Here is a 27,824-nt window from a genome sequence, read left to right as displayed (position 1 = left end):
GCATAAGTGCAATTGCACACACCTTAGCGCAACTTTTTTGCACTACGAACGAGGTTTTTTTGCACATGTTTGGGTGTGTTTTACTGTACTTTTTCTGCCCCAAGTCATGTTGATTTGCATGCAGCAAACAAATTGAAATGGCTAATAATTTCCAATGTGTTCTTTTTCCAGTGCAATTACACAGTGTATCACGCTTCTCCTTGCGTATTGTGCACGTATTTGCATCCCCCCCCCCCCCATAGACTTCTATGGGGACCTTTGGTGCGCAAATGAGTAGAAAAATAGAACATGTTCTATCTTTTTTTGCTGGCCGAAAATGCACACGCAAAATGTGTGCATGTGAATGAAGCCATTGAAGTGAAAGGGTTCTATTCAGTTCGTACTGCACGCACAAATACGATTGTGTGAATCTGGCCTTAGGCCTCATGTCCACGGGGCAAATAAGAATTAAAATCTGCAGCGTTTTTCCCGCACACGGATCCACGCCCCATAGGAATGCATTGACCACCCGCGGGTAGATAAATACCCGCGGATGGTAATTAAAAAATTTCTGGAGCATGAAAAAAAATGGACATACTCCATTTTAGTGCGGATCACGCGTGTGGGAGCTCATAGAGCACATAGCTCAATTGGTCTCCCGCATAAAAAATAAAAGACAATTACAGTGCATCCGCAGCCCAAATCCACGCTACAAATCCACAGCGGATCTGATTTTTCCCATGGACATGAGGCTTTAGGCTGGGTTCACACAGGGCGGATTTGCTGCGGAAATTCCGTCCAGAATTTCGCCGCAGCAAATCCGCCTGCAGCCGCTAATCTCGGGATTAGCCAGCCATGTGGATGAGATTTCTCAGAAATCTCATTCACACGGGACGGCCAATCCGCTGCGGTTAATCCGGCCGAAACCGCGGCTGCGGCGCGGCTTTGTCGACCGCAGCATGTCCATTCTTTTTTCTTTCCGCTGCGGCCGCGCTCTCCTCTATGAGAGCGTCAGCTGCAGCGGAAGAGCGAGCGGCTGGGCTGCTTCAAAGCCGCCGTGGGTTTTTCCGCGGTGCTTCTCCCAGCGGAAATCTCGCAGTTTTTTGCTGCGGCCAGACCGCGAGATTTCCGGCGGGAATCTGCCCCGTGGGAACCCAGCCTTAGGGTTTAAAATCTGCAACTCATGTTAGTTGTGCTGCAGATTTTCTCCATACCTTCTAGCTTGTACTGTAACCTCGGTGGATTCTCCACAGGCCATTCCATTGCAGGAAATCCACAGCATCAAGGCTGCATGCAAAACGGCAGAGCCAGATTCCACATGCGGAATCCAGCCCTGGCAGAACCTGTACCTGCTTGTCTAGGGCTTCATCTGCACTGCAGGTGGTCTACACGGCTCGCTGTCGGACATGCACTGTATAGATTTGTATTTAAACTCCTGCTTTTCCCGCGAAATCCGCGGCCCATCTGCAATGTCAATTGTGGTCAGGCTGCGGGTCAAATAGCTTTCTTTGACTAAAATGGAAATCGTACGTGTGGAGCATACTGCGATCTTTCATCCACAAGCGGAAACGTGTACATGAAGGATTACTTTTGCATATCCTACTACTGGCGGCATTTGCTGCGGATTTCAGAGGTAGTCGGCCGCTCGAAATTCCACAATTCAAATCTGCCTGTGTTCATTCGGCCTAAGGCAAAAACAGATGGGTGCATGCACTAATACACTCACTGCTAATTAGCACATGAACCAGGGTTGTTTTTTTTCTTCATACTATTCAAATTCTGTGCTATAGCGCACGAGTTTGAAAGAAAAGCTTGAAGATAGGTCCTGCCCTATACTTCTCTTATGTAGTATTAACTATGTGCGATAAAGATAGGGCACATCCTATTTTTTTCTCGCACATAGTAATAACGCGCAAGAATCCCAATAGTGAAAACGAAAATGGTTTTGTTTCGTCCCTTTATGCGGTCGTGATATTCCCGGCCACATAACGGGACTGAAACACACCCATCTGTTTAGGCCCTTAGGCTGCATTCACATGAGTGAGAATCTCGTGCGAGTTTTATGTGTTGCAAGATGCACAAGCTTCGCACAAATGTGAACTCCATTCCTTTAAATGGACTTATTCATATGAGCATTTTTTCCCCCTAGTAGCATATTCTATCTTTTGGTGTTCCCTTGAAACACCTTGCCTTTTGTCTTCAATGGGGCCTTTAAAGACATCACATGGCACTCGCATGCCATGTGATGTGAATTTAGCCTTAGGCCTTATTCACATGACTGGTCTATACACCGCGTTTTTTTGCATGAATGAAAAAGTGTCGTGATCAAATCCTGATCTTAATTAATGTATTTCCTGCCATTCACATGGATGGCTGCTGCATATCGGCAAAAAAATACGCTGCAGCGCGGAAATCCATTGATCGGCAGAACTCCTCGGAATGATTACTAATGCTTAAATAGAGCCAGTTGTTTTCTTTTCCCAGCATTGGACGTAGCTAAACTCCCTCCCACTAACTTTTTTTTTTCCGCTTCCATAGACGTTTATGGGAGTTTCCTGCGTATTCTGGCAAAAGATAGGGCAAGACCTATCTTTTGAGGCGGTGTATAAAATCAGCGACTGAAAATGGTTGCCGACGTGCTATTTTTCTTGGCTCAATTTTTTTATGCACCCAAAACGTTTGGTAACATTTTGTATAGGTAGCATCATGTGTATTCACTGCTTTTATGAAATGTCTACTACAAAGTAAGTTCTCATTCACATGAGTATGGTTTTAGCGCAGCAAAGGTGCGCAAGAAAAATCGCACCCATACTGTGCTAAAAATCACGTGAACGGGCAGCTGCTCACTGAAGCAGCTGTGCTTAAAACAGCATAGCTGCTCCAGGAGGAGAGACAGAGATTAACCCATGGCCCCGCTCTGTCTCTCCCTGCTATGGGTTAATCCCCCATAGCCCAGCTCTCTCTCCCTGCTATGGAGAACTAACCCATAGCCTCACTCTCTCTCTCTGTTCTGGTGATCCCCAAGGGATATCCCCATAGTGCATAGAGAGTGGGCGAGGCTAGAGAGAGGGCGGGGCTATAGGGATTCTCACAGGGATTCCCCATAGTAAAGAGCCTCTCCTCCAAGGCTCTTGGGAAAGCCCTGTAACCCCACCCTCTTTCTCTTCCCGATATTGGGAAATCCCTTGAGGAGAGAAGTGGAGGGAGTCCCCTACTGCCTCCCGCTTGTGGGGAATTGCCCAGCAGCGGGGCTGGAGGAATTCCCAGCTGCTTAAGGCCGCCTGCACACGAGCGGAAATCCCGCCGCGGGATTTCCCGTGGGATTTCCGCCGCTGAAAGTTTGCATAGGAGTGCATTAAAATACGCACTCCTATGCAGACGGCCGCGGTTTGGCCGCGCGAAATCTCGCGCGGCAAACAAACCGCAGCATGCCCTAATTTTCTGCGGGGCACACACTCACCCGGCCGCCGGCTCCGGTCTGCGCATGCGCCGGCTGCGCGGCAGCCGGCACATGAAAGAGCCGGGGCCGCCAGGCGCGGGTGAGTACGCGCTCGTCTCTGCAGGCGCTCGGGTCGGATCGCGCGGCGAGAATTCTCGCTGCCGGATCCGACCCGCTCGTCTGCAGGCGGCCTAAAGCAGGGCATTTAAAACTTGCTGCCCAGAAGCTTTGCAGTTGAATGTTCTATCTTGGATTGGTGCGAATATTTAGCAAGTCTAAAATTCCTTAATGTGAACGCTTCTATAGGAAACCATTGGTTATTGGAGAAGCGCTCTTTTCACGTGGCCCTAATGCATGAAAACAGCACTTGTGTGAAAGAGCCCTAACATTTTGAGTAGGTAGCATCATGTGTATTCACTGCTTGTCTACAAAGTCCACTGCAAAGTAACATTTTGAATAGGTAGCATTGTGTGTATCCATTGCTTTAATGCAATGTCTACTACAAAGTAGTAGATTGCGTAGGTATCATTATTTGTATTTACTGCTTGTCTATAGAGTCTACTACAAAGTAACATTTTGAATACACACAACATCATGTGTATTCACTGCTTTTATGCAACGTCTACTACAAAGTAACATTTTGAGTCGGTAACATCATGTGAATTCACTGCTTTTATGCAACTTCTACTACAAAGTTGCAGTTCCAGTAGGTGACATCACTGTATTCACAGCTTGTGTGCAACGTCTACTACAAAGTAGCAGATTGAGTAGGTAGCATCATGTGTATTCATTGCTCATGTGCAACTTCTACTGCCAGCAGTGCCAAGCCTAAGGATTGGTGAGAGCTCTGGGATGGAGCAGGCCTTCTTCTCTGTAAGCCCTCCCCCACATCCTCCACATACAGACAGTCAAGGCTATTATGAAGGGAAATACACTGCTTCAGCAGAGCCTCTCTCTAATTCAGTGTGCTCAGCCCTGAGCAGGGAAACACTTCTCAGAAAGCTCTGCTACCTCCCTGCCCAGCCCCCAGTTACTCCTTTGAAGAAAACTTGTGTGATACTTGGGACTGCTGGAGCTTCTGCATGGATCCGGCATGAGGGGCATTGAAATCCTTTGAGAAAAAGGAAGATTATACTTGCATTTCCTGGTTTTTACGTTTCATTTAAGCCTTGTTTGCAGAGCTGGGAGGAAGTTGAATGAACAGCTGGGCAGCTGGATATCAGGTATTGCTGACACCTATGTTGTTCTATTCCTAGAGTAATATGGACGCAAACTATTTGGATAACTAGAACACTATAACTAAGCTAACCAGTACTGATTAGTGGTTTGTTGTCATTTAATTCTGTCAATATCTAAATTTGGATCATCTAGAATCTAAGCTTATTCAAAAGTCGGATGAGAGATGTGTCTAAGGATTGGTATGTAGATGTTTAAAGTGCTTAGCAATTAATTATGGACTTATATATAAAAAGTTTTGATAATGTCATGCATCAGTCAAATGGCACATTATAATACAGTCAGTTTCATACATTGGGGGTAATAGGCTGAACTGCATGGACAAATGTCTCTTTTTGGCCTTATGTACTAAGTTACTATGTTTTTACGATCTGATTCTTTTAATGTGTCAGTCGTTGCATCCTAAGGCTTCAACAGACAGCGGAGCATATTTGCGCAAAAGCAAGAGTTGTCCGTAGGGTCACACCCTTTCCCTTATTTTTTAACCTACTTTTATGGCAGTTTTCTGCGCAACACACAGAAAGATAGGGCAAGTCCTATCTTTGCTTGTGCCCTGAAATTGCGCAGGAGAAATACGCCCATGAGAATGAATCCATTGAAGTTAATGGGTTCACTTTGTCACGTTTTGCAGGTGTGAGTTTCACGCACGCAAAAAATGTGTACAAACACGTTCGTCTATTTAAGCCCTTAGTCACAAAAAAAGTTACAAGATTTTCAAATGCACCAAAAGTTACAGTAGTGATAGTCAGTGTAGGTGGCCTCACTTCCAAAAGAGTCATCCAGCTAAATATATATATATATTCCAACAGATGTATCACAGCTGCAGTCCTTAAAGTGTGGGCAATGTCCTCCCCATCTGATACCCTGTGTGCAATGTGACCTACAGTACCAGCATTTATACGACCCCAAGCACATGTGTTTGTTATCCAGGCCATCTGTACATGTAGCAAGGAATCATATCCTAGCCTGCAGCTGTCTTGTACGCAGATTTCCATGCACCATGTATTTGATCAGGGGGTTTTCTTTTGTTGTTGTTTCACTTTGTTTAATATTTTCAAAAGTTTTGTTACAAAACTGTCTATTTGCAAATATTGACTGCACACATTATGGTAAACCTTTCACTAGACCTGCATGTATGAGCCCAAGAAGCTGCATATTACTACCCAAGTGTGTGTATATAATCAATGACTGAACTCCATAGCAGAATTGTTATTGTGGAAGATGGAATTTTTATTTGTGCTCTTGTCATCCGTGGAGGCCAGTGATCTATCGCAGATCTATTAGTCTCCATCTGCTGTGGAACTTCTTTGGAACAGCAGAGCAGAAATGTCAATCATTATTTATTCTCTTGAACTTGGGTCATGACTTGGAAAAGTAGAAAGTTAATTCGCTGCTCCCCGTCCAGGACTGTATTTTAACATCTCCATTCTAAGCTTTTGTCCTAATTTTAAAGAATTGTTTTTTTTTGTTTGTTTTTGTTTTACTTGCATTTCTTTTTCTTCTTTCTGTTGATTGCTACTTTGTAGTGCAATGGTTGCTCCTAGCAGAAAGGGGGTTAAATGATATGCAGTGCTAATGAAGTCCATTTTGCCAGTTCCCTTAGCTGGATGCACACGAGATCAGTTACACATGGTTCTGAATACTTGTACAAGTTTTCCCACACTGAATACTGCCCACTGCTTACAAACCCCTTTATAACCCTCCCAACCCCCTGCATTAGCTATTGTGGTTGTGTATTTCCTCCTGTCACCCTTCCTTGTGCTGAAACCCTACACCCTACTCTTTATTCGCTGATCATGCTTTTATCCTGGAGACTGTAGGGAATAGAGATTTGGGCCAAGGACTGGTTCATCAACCAAAGCCCTGTCTGTGCTTCAAGAATGAAAATGTTGCTATTACACACTTTTGTGAATATAAAGGACTCGTGAGCGGTGATGCAAATTTTGAGGAGAAGCGCACTGGCGTGCAGCGAGAATCGCACGTTCGCAAGCACGATATCGGACAAAGTTTCTCTGCCCAATATCGCTCTTACCCCAGTGAATGTGGCCTAAGACCCATTTATGAGAGTCAATTTTCTGCATGCAGGTCTGAATACCACATTAGGACTTATTCACATGACCGTATTTACGCAGTTATTTAGTCACGCAAAAAAAAAGATCGCCAAAAAAAACGGGACCCTGAGAAGTATTGGATTCCAATGTGTTCATTCAGATAAACGATTTTGGTTGCATGAAAAAAAATTGCACATATGTGACCGGTTTTGGTCGCTGATTTTATACACCACATGAAAAGATAAGTCTTGCCCAACCTTTTGGTGAAATATGCAGCAAGCTCCTATAGACTTCAATGGAAGGTGCAAAAAAGTGTGTTAGGGCTTTCACACAGGCGTATATCGGCCGTGTTTTCGCACCAGGCAGATATATGCAGCCCCTCTGATGCATTGGCTTACAGTGCTTCAGTGCACAGTGGCGTATTTCCGTGGCATAAAACTGCCCGACTGGGCCCTTCCACGCCGGCGGTGGCAGCTGCATAGATTCGCGTTGGAGCCTATGCTAGCTCCCAGAGAAGGGAGGTGGGAAGGAATTTAGCAGCATGTTTGCAATGGGAGGGGGTGGGATGCTCCGCCCCTCCCATTGCTGGCTGTGGACAAGGGGCAGGAGCTTAGCCCCGTCCTCTCCCATTGCAAATGGCCGGAGGGGGGGGGGAGGGAAGGGGCAATACGGCCTTGGCATATACCCGCAGGGTCCTTTGCCGTTCAGGCATTTTTACAGCGCAGGCGGGCACACACAAAAAGCCTATGGCCGGGTAAGTGGGCCCGTACTCTGCATACAATGCTGGGAAAAGAACACAGCTGGCCCTATTTAAGCATTATTGGTCTTTCCAAGCATTTTACAGTGATCGATGGTCTTCATCGCTCCTGTGTATTTTTTTTTTTTGCAGATACGCGGCAGTCCTCCGTGGGGATGGCTGAAAAAGCCCAACTAAAGATTAGGAGGACCCAATCGTGGCAATAGTTCATTCATGCAATTATATGGCGTGTACAGGCAAACGTAAAAACGCATACGGTCGTGTGAAGGAGGGCTTCATTTGCATTAAAAAAATGTGTGTAATACGGAGTGCAAATGTGGTCGTGTGAATGAGCTCCTTGGTAAGTGGGGTATGAAATGTGAGAAATGCATTGCACTACAGCCACTGCAATGTGACCTAGCTGGGCTCTTCACCAGAAATCTGCTGGCATTATTAAGAAGGGATCGTAGAGAAGGAACTGAGTATACAGCCTGTATCAGAGCGGGCCATGCATTGGTTTATTACTAAACGACCGAGACCAGGAACTTGTTTTTTACTTTAATAAACTGCCTCAAAAAGGTGCATTTTCAGGAAATCGGTGGCTGATGCAAGCAGCTTTCTGTTTTGTAGAGCATTGAAAGTATTTGTTGCAAGGAAGTTGGAAACTAGAAACTTTATTAGAATGCACTGGTGTACAAGTAATGTAAGTACGGGGGAGAAATGGCGGAAATAGCTTTACATGTGACCACGGAGTCTGCATTGAACACCCCACAGTGCACATGAAGGCAATTTGCAAACTCCATTCACATACTGTGAGAATAATCTGTGAAGAATTTCGAGCCTGTGGCTTGTCTCATCAGTCACTGATTTACATGGACATTTTGCAGATTTCACCCATTTAAACTGAATTACAGAAATTCACTTGTGAGTCCACATGTAAAAGTACACAAGGAAAACATGCACATCTCTGGTGGAAGTCTACCACATTGAGTACTAATGTAAGGAGCCACGGCTGCAGTCTGTGTGCCACAGCGTCATATATAGGGGCTCACTGCTATATTATAGAGTTGTAATATGGCATCTGCTGCAATCTATGGGTATTGCATTATGCCTTCAGTTTCATATTCTGTCCGTGGAGGTGTTCCCGTTAGAAGCATTTGCAGCACTGTACAGATGCGCCATACGGTGGCACACACAGCTTCTATAGGTCAGCAATATGGAGCTGTTGGGGCCATGTGCTGCCATAAGATTCTGTGCATAGGGCCTTTCTGCGAGCATGAGGCCTAGGCTACACTATGGATGAATACACTGATATAATACACTCATTGTCAAAGCAATCCCTCCCCTAGAAGTTGTGGGAATCGTGTGTTTGTAACGTTGACATAAGTAAGTGATTACAATATCAGAGCCAAAGGATCATTATTGGAGAGAACTGACCCCCTTGTAGGGAGGCTCTAGTACCCTGTTGTACCACCTCTAGCTTGGATACAAGATGTGATATGGGCAGGCATGGAGGCTCTAGTACCCTGTTGTACCACCTCTAGCTTGGATACAAGATGTGATACGGCCAGGCATGGAGGCTCTAGTACCCTGTTGTACCACCTCTAGCTTGGATACAAGATGTGATATGGGCAGGCATGGAGGCTCTAGTACCCTGTTGTACCACCTCTATCTTGGATACAAGATGTGATACTGATAGGCATGGAGGCTCTAGTACCCTGTTGTACCACCTCTATCTTGGATACAAGATGTGATACTGATAGGTATGGATGTTCTAGTACCCTATTGTACTGCCTCTAGCTTGGATTCAAGATGTGATATGGGCAGGCATGAAAGCTCTAGTACCCTGTTGTACCGCCTCTAGCTTGGATTCAAGATGTGATATGGGCAGGCATGAAAGCTCTAGTACCCTGTTGTACCGCCTCTAGCTTGGATACAAGATGTGATACGGGCGGGCATGAAAGATCTAGTACCTTGTTGTTTTCAATCCTGTTAGGTCCCCTTAGTGTGGAGTTTTTGGTAGTTCTACCTCCGGTTATTCGTTATTGCGCTGTTCTGGCTGCTTATGTTGTAATTTGGTCAAAAGGCTAAAAAGTAGGCATAATTTTCATATTCACTATTCTGCAGCATGTGTGCACATTTCTGCAACAAAAGTTCCCCTATACAAGCCGACAGGAGGTACGCAAATGTGCGCACAATGCGCAAAGGCATGCGCTGTAGGCTACACAATTCTGCGAGAAAAAGAACACATCTGGAACTTATTAGGCTAAGTAACTATTTAAATCGGGCATGTTTGTTTGCTGCGCAAATGAACATGCCCTCTGTGCGAGGTGCGATGCTCACTAGAAAGACTTGTTCAGCGCTTCAAATGAGAGAGAGTGCGCAAATACGCTTACCTCAGCGCTGTGAACGAGATTGATTTGCCTGTAGCACATTGTATGGTACTTTTTTGCACACATAGGGCCTGTTCATGTACGCGCAACCTCCTCCCACCCCGCCTTGATTTAAAAGGCTATTTAGCCTAACGAGGCTCCGTTGTGTGCTTTTTTCCCCAGCATTTTTGCACAGTGTTTCTTGCATCCTGTTGCATGCATATTATTATATTATATCATACTATAATATTATTATTATACATTATGGACGTAGGTAACCGGGATGCAGAGGTAATGTAGTACTTGTAGCCTTCTTCTGAAACCTACTGTCTCTCCATATATCTCCAATTTCATACAGAGCAATACAGTGGGTTTTTTTTTTTTTGCTCGATTCACCTAACCACAGGACGGATAAATGTTAGATTCTAACCCTCCGAACGTATGACTTCAGCAAGGAGGAATTTCCATGGAAGGCCAGTCGAACATGCACAGAAGGTGGGCAAAAATAAGGAAACGCCGCACGAAATGCATGGTATTTTAACCATTAGCACTAAGCTGCCCTTTTGACCCCTGTTTGGCTAAGAGCTTTTCTGCCATGTTTGTGTTTTACTTTACCTCTTGCCCTGCTCTTAGTGGTTTTGGGAGCCAGCTGGTAATAGCACCTAAGTGGCTCGAACCCCTGACCAATGGAACCTTGTAGCTCGGGCAGATGTTCACTTCTGCCTGGCAACATCTGTGTCATATTACCTCTACTTAAGTTACATGGGATTATAAATCATATTTCAATAAGACACGTACAGACCAATTTTTAAGGCATGCATTTAGTACGGTGTTTCCATATTTTTGCCCACCCACCCCTGTATGCTGTTGCTCCATTCAGACTTTATAGGAGTGACTGTAAGAGCTGAGCACAGCATTTTACTGGTGATCCAATGGTTTTCATTGCAATGCCCTTTAAATGCAGTGCTATACAGTGGTAAATGAAGTGCTGAGCTGCAGAGACTGTGTAGCCATAAGCATGAGACCTATGGAGATAATAGTGAAATAAAAGGTAAAAGAGTAAACTAACGCAGTATGTTATTTGAGTAGAAACAGGATTTCTGTGCCTAAACCCAACATGCAATATATTGTTATGATTCTGAAATCGTAAACTAGAGATGCTTTACCATCGGCAGACCCCGTACTTCTAAAGGGCACATTCCAGGGATACTTTCAGGGTAGTGTATGGCCCGGGTGAGCTATTCTGGTAATTATGTCCGTACATTTCATCCTTTTTAAAACAGTTTTGGCAAGGGAAGTGTCCTGCATAATCTACTGCAGATATAATGGATCTAGTACATTTTTTTCCCCTAAATGCAAATGAACTGAACTGCTATCTGTTGTTGATGAGATGAGGCAAAATACTCGGTGGCAAATCTTTATTAGCCTTGGAAAATGACCAAAATGGTTTATGCAATGCAAAACGGGACATTTGTCGAAATGCTGGACCTACGGTTGGGTCCACACGGGGGCTGATGTGCAGTGGACATTCTGCAGCAGATCAGCAGCGGAAAGCCTGCCTCCAAACCCGTACCATATAGTGCGCATTATGAAGCAGGTTTTATTGCGTATTTCTGTACGGAATTCTCCCCCTCATTGAGAAGAGGTGAATTCCGCATCGGAAAAGGTGATAAAATTGACACTCTGCGGAATTGAATTCCGTACTGCATGTCAATTTCCACACGGGTTTTGTGCGGGTTATTACCGCAGCTTGTATATGAGATTTTCAAAATCTCATCCACTTTGCAGCCAGTGTAAATGCCGCTGCATATCCGTCTCGTCTTAAGGGGCACTTAAGGATACTTTCATCTGCATTCTCATTTCTGGTCTTCTGTTACGTTATAGGAACTAAAAATCAAGAACAGTGCCGGATTTGTTACATGATGAACACAAACAGCTACTAGTGGAACCCGTTGACTCATAATGGCCCTTATCTTGGTGTCTGTCATTTTACCAAAAGAAATAGCCCTGCATGCTGTGCTACTTTTTTCAAAAATAATGGAATCAGTGACAGAGGATCCAAATGGAGCCGCAAACGCAGATTTGAACCCAGCCTAACTATTCCTCCTTGTTTGCTTTGCCAAGCTTTGTCTGCTGGTTCAGATCTTTCTCGGCTAGTGTGAAGAGCTCCTGGATAGGTTGAGTAGCCTGGCTATCTGATTGATGCATTGTAGTAAACTAGCGGATGTTTTTTTGCATCTTGTGTAGCTGTATTAGCGTGGTTTCACATCTGCGTTGGAACCTTCCGTTGGAAGTGCAATCGTTGATCCGGCATGAAAAACCTGAAAAGCGCTGCAAGCAGCACTTTTTCTTTTCGCTAAAAGCTGGGCAACTGAACGGAAAGCGAACAAACCCCAATGTAGTCAATAGGGACTGTCCGGCACTATTTGCTTCCATCCTAAGACGTAGCCATTTGGCTGTGTGGATTCCTCTTTTCTGCTTCTTGAATAAAGCAGGAAAGCAGAACCCCTGACGCAGGCGTGAAACTACCTTTTAGCTAAGAAAAGTACTGCCTACATTGCATACAGTTTTGACTTCACCACCAAAATCACATCTTCTCCTATTGTGACTTCAGCTTGAACTCTGCCCATGTTATTCATGTCTGCTCTCTGCCCTGACCCTTAGGCCTCTTTCATGTGAATGCCATTTTAGCGCTCCCGATAACCGCGCAAAGAATCTTCGCAACCAAGCTGCTGCTATTCTCCGAGTTTACATGGCTGTATGCTGCGTCTTGCAGTGCACTGTCGCCATACCGCCGATATCCCTCGGCCACCAGAATCATTAAAGGTATGTCTGCGGGGATGAAGGGAGTCCCCGCAGGAATGTTAAACTTCCTCCCTCACCCTTTGCCGACTGGCTCGCATAGACTCCCATAGGAGACTGTGGAGCTGCCAGTCTTGTGCCGTCAAAAGATAGGACAAGCCCTATCTTTTGATGGAGAGAAGTCTCGGCATCAAAAATCTCTTGACGCACGATTTTTTAATTTTTTTTTTATTTTTTTTTTAAGCACATCAAACAATCATTCGTCCAATAGAACCAATAGGAAACCATAGGTTCTTTTAGATACCATACATATATAATATATAATGTCTACTCTGCTTTAAAATGACGCTCATGTGAAAAAGGCCTTAATCTGTCTTATCATTATGCAAGAACTCCGCCTGTCCTGAGCTCTTCTTTACTTATCGACCACATCTCTTCCCAATCCTCCAGTACTACGTTAAGGTTCTTCTAACCTGCCTTTATCAGCTGCCACTGAACTAAGATTACTCTTGGGGTAACAGCCTAATGTTCCTTGCAGCTTAGACCAGACCCCAATTGGAGAGATTAAAGGGTGAACTCCAGTGGACCCTATGTGCCATCTTCGGGAGCAGCCCCATGACAAATCAGTAAGTGGCATGGTGCATCAACAGCCCGCTGTTCTGACATGTTCTACAGACTCTTGGCGGTGGAGACCACCAACATGACAATTTTTAAGTATCAGGTTCTGAAACTAGTGGCGGCACCAATTATGAGAGAAAGGGGACGTATGGCTAGAAGTTAATCAATAATAGTGCTGAATCCAGTGTAGAGACGGCTGTAAAAGTATGTGGGTGGTTTCAGTTGTGAGAGGAAGTGACAGGTCTGCTTTTAACAGCGGATTCCTAAAGATGATACATTTCACTGCAGGCTGTTAGACTATACTTATTTGCAGAAGCATAAAAAATATTTTGCATTTAGAGTTGCTCCAGTCGCAGTCAAGTCCACAACGGTGAAGTCTTTCTGTGTTTTTCGGTTATTTTTTACCCCAGCATTTTTTACCCTATAGAGTAGCCGATCAGAGAATGGAAACGCCTGAAAGAAATTGGCAATAAGGTGTGAAATTGTAGGCATATGAATTCATTATTACAGCACCCTAATGCAGCTGTGTACACGAAGCCTTAACCAGATTCACACAGACGTTTTTGCGCAGGGAATAGAACCCATTGATGACCCAATGGGTTTGTACACTCTTCCGTATTTGGCACATGATAAAAATCGTAGCATGCTCTACTTTTGTGTGCATTTGTGCACCAAGGGTCCCCAAAGAAGGCTATGGGGGGTGCGCAAATACGAGCTCAATTCCGCTAGAAAAAAAAAACACTTCTGGAACTCATTAATTAACCATTTAAATCGGGGAGTGCTTGTCTGCCGCGGATGCATGTACGAAAAAAACATTGTTCAGTCCACAAATATGCTGTGCGCATGAGCACGCAAATACACATACGCTCGTGTGACACAGGCCTCCTCTGCCATACACTGCAAATAGAATAAATTATATAGTGTCTAAGTAACAGTGAAATACAATGACCAGATAACAGCTCCATATAGGAATTTTGTATAGTTGGCACCCTTCGGAGCAGGGTTGGCTGATGTGTGATTGCGCAGGTCACACAACCCTATGGCCTGTCCTGGTTATAAGCACGTGGGGAAATCGAAATTGGAAGCTACGCTTCAGTTGACTTGAGCCAATTTTATCCTTAAAGGGGTTGTCTCACGGCAAGCATCAAAATTTAACATTCCCCCATTCCCCCTGTCACCCCCCTGGCATAAAATAGCAAATTAAAGCGGTTTTTAAACCGCTTGCTACTCACCGATCCGACGAAATAAGGAGTTTAAGAAATCTTCTCCCTAAGATGGCCGCCGGTCCTTTCCCAGGGATGCACTGCGGTTTTCTCCCATGGTGCACCGCGGGTCTTCTCCCATGGTGCACCATGGGCTCTGTGCGTTCCATTGCCGATTCCAGCCTCCTGATTTGCTGGAATCGGCACACGTGACGGGGCGGAGCTACGATGACGACGCGGGGACCAGCTCTCCGGCATGAGCGGCCCCATTCACCAGCCAGAAGCACGGACTGCGCAAGCGCGTCTAAAAAAGCAAGAAGCCAGCGAAATTAGACGGATCCATGGCGACGAGGACGCTAGCAACGGAGCAGGTAAGTGAATAACTTCTGTATGGCTCATATTTAATGCACGATGTATATTACAAAGTGCATTAATATGGCCATACAGAAGTGTATAGACCCACTTGCTTTCGCGAGACAACCCCTTTAAGGAATAACTGCCCTTTTTAGAAACTTTTGATATGTTAGAGAGACATGTCAAAGTTTTGATCAGTAGGGGTCCTCCCGCAGTTGAGACCCCCGTTGATCGCTAGAATGAGGGGTCTGAAGCACTGTTCCCCTTGACTTTCTTCACTGCTTGCCAGCTGCTCCTAGCAGTTGAATTCAGACAGATATTTATAGTAGATTTCTATAGACCTCTGAGTCTGACATCAGGGGTACAGTGCTGGGGTGAGAGGTGCAGGCCCCTTGTTCTAGCATTCACCCGTGGTCTCAGAAGCTGGCCCCCCCTTTTTAAAACTTTCGACATGTCACTCTAATATGCCAAAAGATTGTAAAAAGTTCTGTTGTAGCTCTATGAGCCCTGAAGTAGGGAAGCTTTATTGGAGAAGAGAAGGAGAAACTGGTTTAATGGGCCATTTGTAACATTGGACCTGTCCGGTCTTGGGTAAACATAGTACTGGAAAAAGAAGCCCTGTGTTGTTTCTCAACTTTCTAATCAGAGAGCGGTGGCATTCTATGAATAGAAATAAATTGCAGCGTTCACTTTCAAAATAGGCAGTTCCTTTGTCAGACCGTGTCTGACAGTGTCATGCTCCGCAGCCTCGTGCTGTACTTCCCTTTGGTCTCCGAAGATGGATCCTAAGGGAATAATGTGAGGTATGTCACCAGCGACGAATACAACATCTCCACTTTGTGAAATATCAATAACTACTTCATACCTACAAGAATAGCTGAATGATACAAATGTATCAACTACTTCATAACCTACAAGAATAGCTGAATGATACAAATGTATCAACTACTTCATAACCTACAAGAATAGCTGAATGATACAAATGTATCAACTACTTCATAACCTACAAGAATAGATGGATGATTCAAATGTATCAACTACTTCATAACCTCCAAGAATAGCTGGATGATACAAATGTAACATTTACATTTAACACATATTTCTAACTGTACAAAATGTTGCAGATATCTCCCCTCGGGGTTCCCTACTAAATGCTGTATTCTTCCCACGTCTTAGGATGTTTCAGATGTTTTCTGTTACACTGTACCCTACTGATAGTTGAAAGAAAAGGTTAGTTAAGGTTGAGGTTCATATAAGCTGTTCCTACTCTGTACGCGTGACTTTCCCTTATGCATGAATATAACTTTGCATAGAAGGCAAATATGATGTAACTAAACAAGAGGTATTCACAAGATTGAGGAGTTCTGCGTATCTGTACTACCATGCAAATACCTGCATGTTTTGGAATGTGGGCTCCACCAAGCACCCTTTGTGTATTCAAGCCCTAAAGGCAGTTTCAATAAAACTCATTTTATAACTTCCGGATTAATAACTGCTTATTTCCACAGTGCAGTGAGAACACAATTGTAGAAATTGTGGCAAAACCACAACATGACCATCCTTTGTGAATATACCCTAAGGCCAGATACACAAGAGCAGATGCATAATTGTGTGTGCATGAGCACAGTGGTTTTGCGGAAGGAAGCTTATGTTTGCGCACGCATCAGCATATTTTACTGTACCTTTTCTACTCGCAAGGCATTTGCACGTGGCAAAAGACTATGCACAATTGAAATGGCTAATTAGTTTAATGAGTTCCAGATGTGTTCTTGTACGCAGTGTTTTACACATCTAGAGTATTTCGCATGCATTTGCGCATCCTATTTGACGTTTATAGGGACTTTTGGTGTGCAAATATGCAGGAAAATGGAGCATGCTGCTGTTTGTTTGGTTTTTTTTTTGCTGCGCAAAAAAATGCACATGTGAATTAACCCATTGAAATCTATTCTTTGCGTATTGCGTACGCAAATTCTGCATGTGTAAATATGCTGATGCACGTCTTGCCTAATTGTTTTGGTTGAAATTGTAGGAACTGCAAACTGTACCTCTCCAACAACTTAGTGGCCAATTCACACGAAAGTGATATGGGTGCATTTGCGTATGAGTATTACGGTTGCATTTCTGGGCCCTAAATGCGGCGGTATTACAATAATAAGAGTCCGCTCATTACTTGTTGGGGGTTGAGCACTGTTCTGCTCTTCTCACATCTTTCCTCTATGGTTGATGTGGTTTGTGATGTTGTTGGTTCTTTCAATTGATGATCTGCTATGAATGTTTTCTGAATTTCTCGCATGTTTTATGCTGTCAGTTTCTTGGATTAGTTCCTTACTTTAGAGCAAGTCTGAGCTGCATTGTTCTCTGCAGCGCTCTGCGCTGCCGGGTGGGGGGGCTTGATCTTGCCTTTCAAACGCCTCCTGACGTAGAATGAAAGTCAGCCTACTAAATATTACTAACATGATGATTGTTTGGCTTATGCTTGTTTGGTGGCAGATTACTGACTGATCGCCATGAAAGCTACGCAGCAGACAAACCTTAGAAGTGACATCATGCCTTAACTATTGTGTTACCAGGCTTTTTAGTTGTTGCCAGCTTTCTATTTTTGCTGACACAGTAAGGCCGGCTTCACACTTAATTGCATCGTGAGTGTTGCGTTTTTACGCATGCCTGTGAGTGTTTTACTGTATTTTTTGCACACTCATTTGTGTGTATTTACGCAAGCATGTTCCCCTTGATTTCAATGGGTAATTAAATTAATTTATCATGTGTTATGTTTGTGTGCAGTGCGCAAAAAATAGAGCATGCTGCATATTTTTTTGCGTGAATGAAACGTGCGCCTAAAATACACTCATGTGAACGAACGAATTGAAAGCAAATTTTACTTGCACATGTGTTTGTGTGAATAAGCCCTAAAGCCTGGTTTAGACACAACAATTATCGCTCAAAAAATCTTTTGTGGATTTTTGAGCGATAATCGTTGTGTTCTTTACAGAGCAAGGTGCTTGCTCAAACTTTGAGCAATCACCTTGTGCTCCGAGCGTGGGATGCAGAAGACAAGTGGGACTGCTTGTCTTCTGCATCCAGCTGTTCCCCCGCTCGGAGCGCCCAGCTGTTATAAAGTCGAGCACTCTGAGCGGAGGATGCAGAAGACAAGTGGGGTGGCCACTCCCTAGACGATCAGCTGATCAGGCGCAAGGGAGTGAAGCTAAAGATGCTGCTCTGGCCCTGATGTAATGTTTCTAACTGCATGCGCAGCTCCAGCTTGTATCAATGAGAATTGCGCCTGCAGTTACAACCACTACATCAGGGCCAGAGCAGCATCTTTAGCTCCACTCCCTGGCGTCTGACCAGCTGATCGTCCAGAGTCTCGGGACCTTAGCTGATCAACTGTTGATGACCTATCCTGAGGACAGGTCATCAATAGTGTTTGCATGGAAACCCCCTCTTAACCTTTTTACCTGCTGAATCGAGAGCAAGGCAGCAACTGTGTGAATTAACTGTTCAAATTTTGGAACATCAGCAGATAAAAGGTTAATTAAAAAAGTGTTGGAAAGAGCTTGACGAGGGTGGATTTACACTTGAGTTGGGAATTTTGTTTTTGCTGCTCCATTCGAGTAGCAGGAAAGAGGAATCCCCGCAGCTAAGCGGCTCTGGATGGAACCGACCAGCATCGGATGGACTCAATTGACTATAATGGGGTCCACGTGCTTTCTGCCCGACTTTTGGATGGAAGAAAAATGCTGAATGCAGCGCTTATTTTTCCAGTATTTTCAGCTGGATTTGTGATGGAACCTCCAGCTAGACACAGATGTGAAACCAGCCTAACCGGTTCTGTACACTATAAGCCCCTGCTTTACTTTTGGATAAGTTGATGTGCATACATTCTGGAAGTTTCTGAATGATCTATGTAGTCTTGTGCTTATGTGTATTTCCACTGTCTTTTATGTGTATGAATATGATGTGTATTGCACCTCTGCAGCACTGAATGGGTTACTGTCTAGGTTATGTCTGGAAAAGTATCTGTTTGTCGTGTGTGTGTGTGTGTGTGTGTGTGTGTGTGTGTGTGTGTGTATGTATATGTATGTATGTATGTGTGTGTATATTTATGCGCATGTGGATGCAAGGTGCGTGAGTGAGTTTTTCCTGTCTGTCCTTCCTGAGAGTCTTTTGGACTGGCTCTGGCCTGTTCTCAGACGCCTTCAGTCTGAGTACTAGAAGAGATGGAGGAGGCGGAACGGATAAACTTCTAATGCTGTGAACCCCTTTTTCTTTCCCCATGTGGAGTGGAGTATATGAGGAGTGCCGCAATAAGTGCGAGTTTCCCGCTGTGCAGTGTAAAGTGCAGTTCTACAAAATCCTATGAGTGGACTGGTAGAGTATTTTGTGGAGCTGTTCAAGAGACTGTGTTCAGGACCAGGGAACCACAGATAACTAGGCCTGTGTAAGTCACTCTGTTCTCCCGTGTTTTCCTCTGTCACATCACCTGTTCCTCTTTACTACTGTACTACCAGTGGACGTAAAGTGGACTGTAATTGTTGGAACTGTTACAAATGGCTTCTCCGACCATTCCGGTTTGGCCTTTAAACTTTACCCCGTGTGTGCATACTCTTATTTGTTTTCTCTGAGAGATCACAGCAAAGGAAAGAACGGTGGTGTCACCTGTGACAAAAGGACTGAGGTAATCCACCAGTGGGTTTCCCAATTTAATATAGTCTGCCCTCGCCCCTTGAACATGTCTCCGGTTATCCTCCGGGTGGGACACAGCAATTACCGGTTATCATTTCGGGTGGGGGATTGTAATGAGAACTTTTGAGCATCAGAATCAACCAAATAATGGGGTTCACAAAAGGGTTTTTCTCACTTATGCAGATAAGATAAGATATGTCGTCATTTTCTGATCAGTTTATACCCAATTTGCTGGGACCTCCTTTGACTACCAGAATGAATGGGTAACAATGCTTCGCTCTTGTGATTGTGGAGGAAATCTCCTGTTAATAGGTAATAACGCCACTTCTACAGATGTGGCAGATTTATTGTAGATTTTCAGTGCAGATTGATGGGAAATCTGTAACAAATTACAATACTACACAAGTAGAAGTAAATCCACAGCAAAATCCTGAGGCCATAAAATGCTACCATATTGGAACTCAACATTATTAAGGTAGTGTACTGTTTAATATTTGGCAAGCCAACAGTTCCTGAACTACATCCCTTGCAGCACCTAGAAAGCTGGTGCTTGGCCTCGCTACAATGGTTCATCTAAAATGTCAAATGCCCAATTCCAGGAAAGATAATAACGAAGAACGTCCCTGCACATATTCTTTTATGTGTGAGGAAATGTGAAAGCCACAAGTTGTCTTCTGGATGACTCAGGGCCTTGTAAAAATAAGCTCAGAAGACTGTTTATATTATATAAGAGATCAGTATAGAGCAGGTTGGCGGTGTTGTTGTTGGCGGCTTTGTTGTTGTTGGCGTTGTTGTTGTGTGTTTATGTTCATAAGTTATAGTTTTCATAAAATTTAAAATGAGGTCATTTGAACTGTTGAGATTGTTTTCTCATGTCCTCTATTTTATTTCTATACATTAACCCCTTTCTGTCATACATACAACTATATCCACCCTAAGTGCATATATGCCATGCCAAATATGCTGTGTATGGAGTGGGCTTAGAAGCCAAACCTGCTCCATAAATGGTGGGTTTCAGCAGTCTTTGACAGCCAACACCTGGCTACAACAGTTACGATCAGAGATAACTCGGCAGCATTTAAATTACAGAACGTGCCCGTGCGATAAAATTTCAGGGGTGCTGTCCAGGTCTCATAATAGCGGTGTGAATGAGTCTTTTTTTTGCATATGTGTCTGCTTATTATGTACTTTTTCCATGGGCAGGGCATGTTTTTTTGCGACGAGGATACAACCACACATGAATTATGCAGCGCGTTGTGTTTCTCCTTGCGTATTGTGCGCACATTTGTGCACCCCCCCCCCCCCCCCCCATAGCCTTCCATAGGGCCCTTTGCTGTGGTCGGCGTCTGCACTGCAGATCCTCAGCAAAAACTGTTCGTTATGTGCTATAGAAAATCGCTTCTTTCGAATTGCCATTTCCACAAAAAAAATCGCAACATGTCCTATTTTAGTGTGGAAAGGTCACGGATTCTGCTTCATCGCATGGCGATGGTGCAGGAAAAATGAACATTCAAAAAAAAATCTGTACTGCGCCGCAGCCATCCGCAGTGTAGATGAAGGAAATAAAATACAGGTACGCACGGACATTGGCTGCTGTCAGCGTCTGAGTCCCTTGCGGACTCCCACATGCAGAACCCGACCCGTCCGTGTGCAGACGGCCTAAGACTTTGTTTTAATCAGTGTAAATTTCCCACGCATTTGATTAGAAATGAAAGTGATATTCCTATTTCAGCCAAGATGGGAATAACTCACAGCAGGCCAGAGTACGGAAATAGCCAAGTGGGTTGTGCTGCACTATTTCCAGAACTTCAAATCTATCTATGAAATTCTTATTCCCATGAACTAAATGGACGACTAAAAGGACCAGACGCAGTTTCCATTGTAGATTCTGCATCACAAAAACGCCTGTGGGTGGGGTGGTATGGGGGGGGGATGCGATTTGAGAGCGATTGCTACCATCTTCTATTTTATTGTATCTGCTTTAGATTTTTATTGGGTTTTATAATAAAAAAAAAATAACAGAAAGTTGACACATTTGTTGTGTTAGAATTAGAGATGAGCGAGCAGACTCGCTAAGGGCAATTGCTCGAGTGAGCATTGTGCTTAGAGAGTACTTGCCCGCTCGAGAGACAAGGTTCGCGTGCTGGCGCGGGGGAGCGGTGAGTAGCGGCAGTCAGCAGGGGGGAGCAGCACCCGAACCTTGTCTCTCGAGCGGGCAGGTACTCGCTAAGGGCAATGCTCACTCTAGCAATTGCCCTTAGCGAGTATGCTCGCTCATCACTAGTTAAAATACAATTACCACATGCATATCCTCTTCGTTAAGGCCAAGCGTCGGTGAGCTCTAAAGACCTTTTTTTTTTTTGTCCAGAAATCCGTAGGACCAGCAGGTTCTCTTTAATTGTAATAGGCATAATCACACAGGAAAAAATCTAGTTGGAAAGTGTGACAGATTGCATAAATTTCCGGCAGCAAAGGATGTATCTCTTGGCTGGGCTTGTAGCTTCACTAACTGTGCAGACATTTCTACACCCAGCAGATAAACAGGAAGATGGCAAGAACAGATAGCGCTGCTGTGTGTGATGGGCTCATAATGATGTACAGAGCTGAGCAGCAGCGGTCTGTAGAACAGGGTGGTGTCACACACAGCATAACAGGGGAAAAAACACAGTTTTCGGTGCATTTTTTTTTTCATTTTATTTAAAGTCCGAAGTGAATTTAAAAGAATTGGAAAATCTAGAGGAAGGATTTATATTTCTCTTTTCTGCTGGATCCACTTTTGGGTTTGGCTCAGAAACGACATAAAAACCGTCAGTTTTTTTTTCTTCAAATAGTTGACTGTGAAATCCCCTTTCGGCCTGTGTCACACGAGCGTATTTGTGGAAAGAAGACTCAGTAAATACAACCCATTGATTTCAATGGGTTCAGTCATATGTGTGTCTTTTGCGCATGCACTTTGGTTACACACAAAAAAAAACGCATGTCCTATTTTCGTACATATTGAACTAATTAAACTCCATTCCCATTGAAATCAATAAGGCTGGGTTCCCACAGGGCAGAATCCCGACGGAAATCTTGCTGTTTGGCGGCAGCGAAAAACCATGATATTTCTGCCGGAAGAGCACTGCTTCAAAACCCGCAGCACTTCCCCACGGATTTTGGAGCGGCTTGGCTGCATGCTTTTCCGTTGCGGCTGGCGCTCCCATAGAGGAAAGCGCGGCTGCAACGTAAAAAAAAAAATTGACAATCTGTGGCCGGGGTATCCACACTGCAGTGCCCACTTCTGCCGGCTTTGCCATGACCGATTGGCCGTCTTGTGTGAACGAGATTGTTTACAAATCTCATCCACGTGGCTGGCCAATCCCGGGATTAGTGGCCGCAGGTAGATTTGCCGCAGCAAAATTCCGGATGGAATTTTTGCAGCAAATCCATCCTGTGTGAACCCAGCCTAAGAGCTAGCTTGTGTGTTTTTGGGGGGTTTTTTGTGCACGTAAAAAGTTTAGTAAAACCCGCACATGGGGGCGAAAATACGCAATGCCCGTTGTGCAAATACATGCATAGATGCACCCACGCCCGTGTGATGCTGGCCATAGTTCGGATGCACAAATGTATTTGCGCATGCAATACGCAGAAAATAGAACCCATTGATCTCAGTGGATTCATTCACATGTGCGTATTTGGCACGCACAATTCTCTCATGCAAAAAGGGAAAGAACACATCCTACTCATTAAATTAATTGGCCATGTAAATGGCTGAGAGCATCAATGTTTTTTTGTGCGCACGACTTGTGTGCACAAAGTACAGTAAAAACTACTGTTGCATACACAATGTTCGATGTGCAAAAATCCGCCGGCTGTCACGGCAGAGGATCGCAGAGTTCTCGCATTGCTTTTAATGGGGCCGGCGCTGTTGCTACTGGTCCCATTGAGAACAATGGGGCTGCGATGCAAGAGCACACAGCTAGATAGAACATGCTGCGATGTGTTTCCCTGCGTAGTGGTGCCATGTGGGAAAACATCACTAATGTGAATAAACACATTCAAAAGAATGGAGTTCACATTTCTGCAGGGGGGCACTGAGCTCCCGCCCCCTCTCCGCTCCTAGCAACTGTTTGCAATGGGAGGGGCAGAACAGGGGGCGGAGCTATGCCCCACCCCTCCCATTGCAAGTAGTGTCCAGAGCGGAAGCTTAGTGCACTGCTCCCGGCCCGTCCCGTCCCCCTGCAGAGAGGGACAGCGTATATCAGCCGCGTGTGAAAACCCAGCCATTATACGCGCATCTGAATAAGCCCTAAGGCCGCCTGCACACGGGCGGAAATCCCGCGGGATTTCCGCCACTGAAAGTTTGCATAGGAGTGCATTACAATACGCACTCCTATGCAGACGGCCGCGGTTTGGCCGCGCGAAATCTCGCGCGGCAAACAAACCGCGGCATGTCCTATTTTTGTGCGGGGCACGCACTCACCCGGCCGCTGGTTCCGGTCTGCGCATGCGCCGGCTGCGCGGCAGCCGGCACATGAAAGAGCCGTGGCCGCCAGGCGCGGGTGAGTACGCGCTCGTCTCTGCAGGCGCTCGGGTCGGGTCCCGCGGCGAGAATTCTCGCTGCCGGATCCGACCCGCTCGTCTGCAGGCGGCCTTAGAGTGAACAAAGTTGATTTCACCCTTTCAATTGAATCTAAATTGGAACGGGTGAAATCTGCTTCAGATCTGCCCCAAAACCCACAGCAAAACCTGCAGCAAGTCAGTTCAGTGTAATGCACCCTCCTGGGCCTCATTCACACTGATATATACTCGTATGGCAATATGCAGTTTACACACATGAGCATTCATCATGCTTTCTTTGTGTTTGCATATATTTTTTACCTCCATGTTGCAGCCGTATTCACTGTGTTTTTCACATGCGCAAAAAAAAAAAAGAAAGCAAGAAGGCCCAATTCATGTTACATTTTCCCCTCCACTGTCTCCTGGCAACATGCATAAAAAACGCAGTGAGCACACATGTAACATCCATTTTCAGAACTTTTTTTTTATACTCCCATAGAATTACAAGGCAATTTTGGTCCAAAATAAGACAATTTTTTTTTTCTTGGGTGCATTCACAGGGGCGAGAAACTTGGACGGATATTGCACTTTTAAACCTGCGATTTCTGCAGCTAGTGCAATGCATTTTGCAGGGAAAAAGTTATTGCATCTCTGCGACATGATTTTTTTTTTTTTTTTTACAGACTTCACACAACCATGTATTTACGGGTGTTTTTGCACATAATATCTGCATGTGCTAAACACAGAAAATAGAACACACTGATTACAACTGGTTCATCCTAATGAGTGCGTTTTGCGTGCAGAAAAAAAAACTAGTAGGCCCTGCTCTATTTTGCTGTGTTTTTGTGCAGCAAAAGTGCTACAGAAGTCAATGGGAGGTGCTCAAATATGTAAGGGAAAGGGTGTGACACTGCGCAAAACGCAGGGAAAAAAAAACATCGGACCCCATTAGGCTTAAATAGCCCTTAAATCAACGGTAAGGCTGCCTGTCTACGGGCGTTGTGATATCCCGCGGTGGATCTCTGCCGCCGGGGACCAGAAGCCAGCGGACGGATCTCTGCAGTGAGCCTATCTCATAGATAGGCTCACCATGGAGAATCGCTGCGATTTGTCGCCTCGCGAGCAGAGAATCACTATGATTCTCCACTCGTGGACAGGGGGGGCTGCGCTTACCATAGCAATGCTATGGAAAGCATGCACTGTGTTCCCCATGGCCGGATTATCGCCGTGGGGAAGGCAATGCAAAAATGCCCATGGGCAGGCAGCCTAAGGGTTTGTCATGTGCACGTGTGACCTGGCCCTGTGTGCGCAAAAGGTACAGTAATATACACAGACACGCGTGCAAATCTACCTCCTCAAACCGCATTCATGTGCAAATACACTGCGCAGAGCGATTTTACGCACAGCCTCGTGTGAAGCTGCCCTCATTACATGACACAAAAAGATCATCATCAGATAAGAATTCGAATGGGGGATATATATAATATATAATAACACTCGCCCCCATTCGGATTCTTTTTGGATTTGTCTTCCAGTGCTGTGAATGTCTCAGATGAATAGTCCTCACCACTCAATATTCACAAAGGGGAGATGAGTATTTTGTGTCACATATATAGTAAAAAATGGATCCTTGTTGTAGAACCACGGCGAGACAAAGCAGCCAGCCCCGCCGAGGTGAGGACCTCACAGGTGCTCTTTATGTCTGCTACGCTTTGCTTGTATACGAACTTTTTTACTTTTGCATCGCTCTTCTTGGTTCCAGTTGTACGCGGTTGTTTCCAGCTCGGTATAATGTTGGGTTATTATGTTTGTATATTGTTTTGTAAAAACTTGCTGACACTTCCCAAGTGTTTCATATGGTCACTGTGACAGATGTGTTTTCGGATGACTCAGTAGACGTTTATATACAGTGAATGTGTGTAAACTATAATTACTCTATATTTGGACAAGCCCATATGCACAAACAGCAAACACAACGCTCTTTTCCTTCCCATCCATTTGGATGGGACTTGTGGCTTGTTTCACTTGACAATATGGATAGACACAATTAGGCAAGTCCTTTGGGACATTTCAAAGTTAAGTAATATGTAAGCTTATTGGCATGAGAGGAGTGTTCCTATCATAAGTGCCCTTTAAGACGAGCCGATTTATCGTTTGAACGAGCCAGTGATGCCACCGCTAGCTCGTTCGCTCTCGTGCAACCTGGTAAGCCAGGCAGAGGCATCATTGGCGCATTCAAACAGGATCGTTCCATCTTTCACATTCGCTATATAAGTGAGAACGACTGAAGGAGCATACAATGATTTTTATGCCTCCATGAAATCAACGATGAGCGAACCATTATCGTTTGTCGTTTAGTCGATTGGCGCGCATTTAGACGGAATGATTATTGTTTACTTTTGACTATTTTTTTATTGTTTTGAACGATAATCGTTTTGTCTAAAAACACCGTATGGGACCTGCAATGGGCCAAGCTGCGAGGGTGCGATGGCGAGGGCAGTGACTGATGGTAGTCATAGTGCCGTCGCTGCTCCCCTCTGACGAAACGTAGCCTGACGTGGCATCGCACAGTGGTACATTGATGTTACACCTTGGTAGTTCTCCCTAAGGTGCTACCTGCGGAGTCAGGTAGGGTAAGATGGTGTTTTGTCATGATGCCATTCCCTATGTAGGCTGGTCCTACCCCTTTTCCTCGTATGGTACCTCAGTACAGATGTTGCAAGTGGTTGGAAGAGACTCCAGGAGACAAGATTAAATAATAAAACAATTTGCTGTTTTATTGGCGGAGAGAGAGATCTTCACTTTGACGTAGTTATACAGGTTGCATTATGTTTACTTGAGACAGATAATTACACTTAATTACCAGGATCTTTCCTTCCTACATTTGGGAGACATTGCTCAGTATGCACCTTTGTCCTCTTTACTTTAACTCTGGCTTTGCTTTCTTGGGATTGACTATAAAGGTTTCTTTTACTCTATTTTTCTGCTTGCAATTTCTTTTTTCTAACTTAACCCTCTGACTGAACCTTTCTATCTTTTGAACATAAACGGGCTCTGCTACTCGCACTTGTTCCACTTCCCACCGCACTGGCTCCTCTCGTGATGTTCCCTTTTCTCCTCTGACTGGGCCTTCTTTCTCTTCTAGGCTCTGACTTCTCTTAGACCCTCCAAGCTCCACCCACTCTCACCTTTTATCTCCATTCTCTCACCCAACTCATGCAGGGAACTCCTCTCCCTATCACAAGCCCTCTTTCTTCTAACCACTCCCCAGGCTGTTACTATGTGACTTGAAACCAAATAAGGATGGGGGAACCTGTCCATGCACACGACACAGTGGTACATGGAAAAACAGAATCTGAGTTTAAATCAAACCTTTTAACACTTAATATCACAAACACATTTTAACCCTGAAATGATCACAGAAGTACTGTAGTGATCCTAATGCAGGTCACTACAGCCCCTTCACATGTGAAACCTCACTACAAGCCAACTGTACCACGGCCTGTGGGAAGTCAATTAAGCCAGGAAAGGCATCCTGCATGCGACATGTGACAGGTTCCCATCACGCTCATTTAGTTCCTTGCTGCAGAATCCAAAACTTGAAATTACACTCATTGCCAAAAACAATCCCTCCCCTAGAAGGAGTTGTCTGAATTGAATGAAACTTTATCTGTGTGATTGTAGCATTTATGTAAGAGATTACAATATCAGAGCAAAAGGATCATTTATTGTGGAGAACTGTAGGAAGGCTCTAGTACCCTGTTGTACCACCTCTAGCTTGGATACACGATGTGATACGGGAGGGCATGGAGG

The 27,824-nt window shown here is 44.7% G+C and overlaps 1 protein-coding gene across 2 annotated transcripts in view; it reads left to right on the top strand.

Annotated features, from left to right (window-relative positions):
- Nucleotides 1-27,824, top strand: part of PALD1 (phosphatase domain containing paladin 1) — a 237,879-nt gene that overhangs the window by 48,109 nt on the left and 161,946 nt on the right. The window contains exon 1 of one of the 2 annotated variants that reach the window (XM_066600554.1): nucleotides 4,415-4,641. The exons of the other annotated variant lie outside the window; for it this stretch is intronic. The gene's annotated coding sequence lies outside the window, so the exon portion shown is untranslated. Of the gene's footprint in view, nucleotides 1-4,414; nucleotides 4,642-27,824 lie in introns of those variants that run through there. 2 annotated transcript variants of the gene reach the window in all.

This window comes from Eleutherodactylus coqui, chromosome 4, assembly GCF_035609145.1.
Source record: "Eleutherodactylus coqui strain aEleCoq1 chromosome 4, aEleCoq1.hap1, whole genome shotgun sequence".
In the NCBI taxonomy this organism is placed as follows: Eukaryota; Metazoa; Chordata; class Amphibia; order Anura; family Eleutherodactylidae; genus Eleutherodactylus; species Eleutherodactylus coqui.
This window is presented reverse-complemented; position numbering and strand designations above follow the sequence as displayed.